The following is a 3,081-nucleotide window of genomic DNA, read 5'->3' as shown; positions in this document are numbered from 1 at the left end:
CGCCAAGAGCAATTTGTTAAAAACGTGTCACTTTGTGTTTTTAAATATATTCCTTCGGGTCTGTTCTAGCACAAACAATAATTAAATATTCTTGCCTTAAGTCCTCGTAAACAGTTTATTCCAAACCTTGTTACTTAATTTTATGTTGTGCTGTTATTGCACGCGATATGTCTTTTTATCCACGTAAACATGTTAGAATTATGTGACTTAATTGTTCATTATTTTATGCTGTTTGCTTCCACGAGATTACACAAAAACACACACATATTTCCCTTTAACACACACACACACACACACACACACACACACACACACACACACACACACACACATATATATATATATATATATATATATATATATATATATATATATATATATATATATATCTTTAATTGTGGGGTACGAAGCTGTATAATAAGCGCTTACTGAATTGAACGGACAATAAAGCAATCCTGCATCTTCTGACCCCCGAATGCAGCCCGCTTTCATTGATCACCCCCTTATGAGATAATGCAATTACAAACATCAATAAGGAGCTGCGAGGGAATCATTACGTGGTGACAGTGATAGATGATAGTGCAGAAAATAGCGCGTTTCTCTCCAACAATCCTGGAGCCCAGGGGCTTTCAGGGGTGGGCGAAGTCACCAAGGAAACAGATGACATCCAAAATGGCCCTGCAGTTTTGGACACTCCATCTCTTCACTCCAGACTTCTCTCTAGTAGTCCACCAGCTGCCACATAACATTATTGCAAGTGGTAACACGCTTGCGACCTTATAGTGAAACAAAATTTCACTTTTATACAGACATATCAGGCATCGGTTTCTCACAATTCCGTCTTTTTATTGGTCTTTAAATTTTATATAAATCGACCTGGCTGTTTATATTCATTTATTTAGGCTATGTTTTATTTGTTTTGAGGCTGGCCTGGTGTGATTGCCGAAATGTGCAATCATTTGTCTTGTGAGTTCTTCAAAACAAACAAGAAAATAAAAGACAAAGCGAAAAAAGTGACATAGGCAATTTACTTTACATATAAGCTGTAAAAAAAAAAAAAAAAAAAAAAAAAAAAAAAAAAAAAAAAAAAATGCTAAACATATTAGTTGTAATGTTGCTTATGTTATTAGAACACTTTAATTCTTGCATTGTTTGCAATCGCATAAGTGTTTGAAATACTGTTAAATGACGATTCCAAATAACTTCAGTTGTTTATGTTCTAGCACCTTCCACTAAAATTATATGGTCTACAATGTCTGTTCTGACATAGCCTATTTGTAAGTGTACAGTGATTTTAATATTGTTGTTGTATATAATAACTAGGCTAATACATTGTATATGTAAATTATTATTATTTTTTCAGAATTAAAATAAAATAGTGGTCTATTAAAACATAATAAAACAACAAATAAATGAAAAATCGATAACTCACACACACACACACACACACACACACACACACACACACACACACACACACACACACACACACACACACACACACACACACTTCACGGAGTGGACATAACCCTCTTAAATATGACCAGTGAATGGAGAGTGGAGCACATTTGCATCTGCCACTGCTACTGCCGCGGCGTGCTGCGAAGACACATGACCCTTTGTGAAAGTTTTCAAATTGAAGCAAACCGACTTGAATACAGAGTACAGATGACAGAAACATGCAACAGCACAGCCCAGGCTGCTCTTTATGGGAGGCAGAAAGTCCTGTTTGGGCACCTCTGTGCTTATGGAACAAATTTCTTTCAGTCATTACTCACAGAGTTCAGTATGTGGTCAAAGCCAGACAAAAGCTTTCTTCTTTCTTCTTAAACAACAGATGGAAAAGGCGTCGTCCTTATATGTCTTTTACTGCAGATAAATGAAGAAAATCAATAATCATGTTCATTTGCAAATGTCACGAAACGCACATTAGGAAACATAGGCTACCTACTCAGGGAACTACCAGAAGAACTAACAGAGAACCGATCTTTCTAAACTAAAGTTCTGTACAGTAGTCCTATGTAGGCATGATTTCTGAAATCTTTATTAAATTATATAGATTTGATAAAAGGTTTAGCTGTGCATTTGCAGTATAAAAATACACGCAATGCTTTATTACACGTAGCCTATTATTGTTACACATTAGCACACGCATTAAAATAGGCCTAGTTAATTACAACATCAACAACAATAAACAATAGGTTCTTCAAAAAAAATAAAATAAAAAATAAAATAAAATAAATAAATAAACGACATATATGCGATATATTGCCTATTGTTCATTAACATTAGCAGCTAATAACATGAACACAGCAGGCCTATTATGTGAAGCGTGACAAAAACACCAAAACACTTGTTTTTATTATTTTTATTAACTTGTTGTTATTATTTTTAGACACAATTATCAAAAATGTTATGCATTTCAGTAAGCTATTTTACTATTCTAGTCCATAATAAATATCTGCATACATTTCAAGATATAAAATATACATGCCCCTTAAGGACAGTTTCCCAGATCCCCTAAAGATGGCAGTCAAACATGGGATTTATCTCCGCCCGTGTCTCCAGAGCACCGAATGGCGAACGGTTGAAGAATTCAAATCTAAGGAGCTGAAACGGTGTCATTAAACGTCGCCTGTGTTCCGCGTTGCTTGAGAGCAAAACATTCAGAAGAGAAGGTAATAAAAATACAATGGCGCTAGAAAACCGAGGGACGGGTTTAATAAAGGGAACTTATTGATTTATTATGGGAGTGCAGTTTAACCTGGCATCACCCATTTAGTTATTAGCTGGGTTAGTTTTTTCAGCATTCACCCAACACTATATCACGTTTCTCTGTCGTGGTCGTATCGAATCCGTCGTAAACATACATTTCGATTAGTTGTGTCTGATTTCGAATTATTTAAGCGCTCGGTTTTAGCCGGTAGCTTGGAAACAGTCGTCGTCTGGATAATGCTGTTTCAAGCGCTCTTGACGGAGCCATTGAGTGAGTGAAATAAGGCGTGAGGGGGAACTAATCTTCCCATTTAAGTGTTTGTGGCAATTTTATCTAAATGAATTTTAATGCTAAACGGGGGATAA

The sequence above is a fragment of the Cyprinus carpio genome, chromosome B13 (assembly GCF_018340385.1).
Source record: "Cyprinus carpio isolate SPL01 chromosome B13, ASM1834038v1, whole genome shotgun sequence".
Taxonomy (NCBI): Eukaryota; Metazoa; Chordata; class Actinopteri; order Cypriniformes; family Cyprinidae; genus Cyprinus; species Cyprinus carpio.
Note: the sequence above shows the minus strand (reverse complement) of the source record.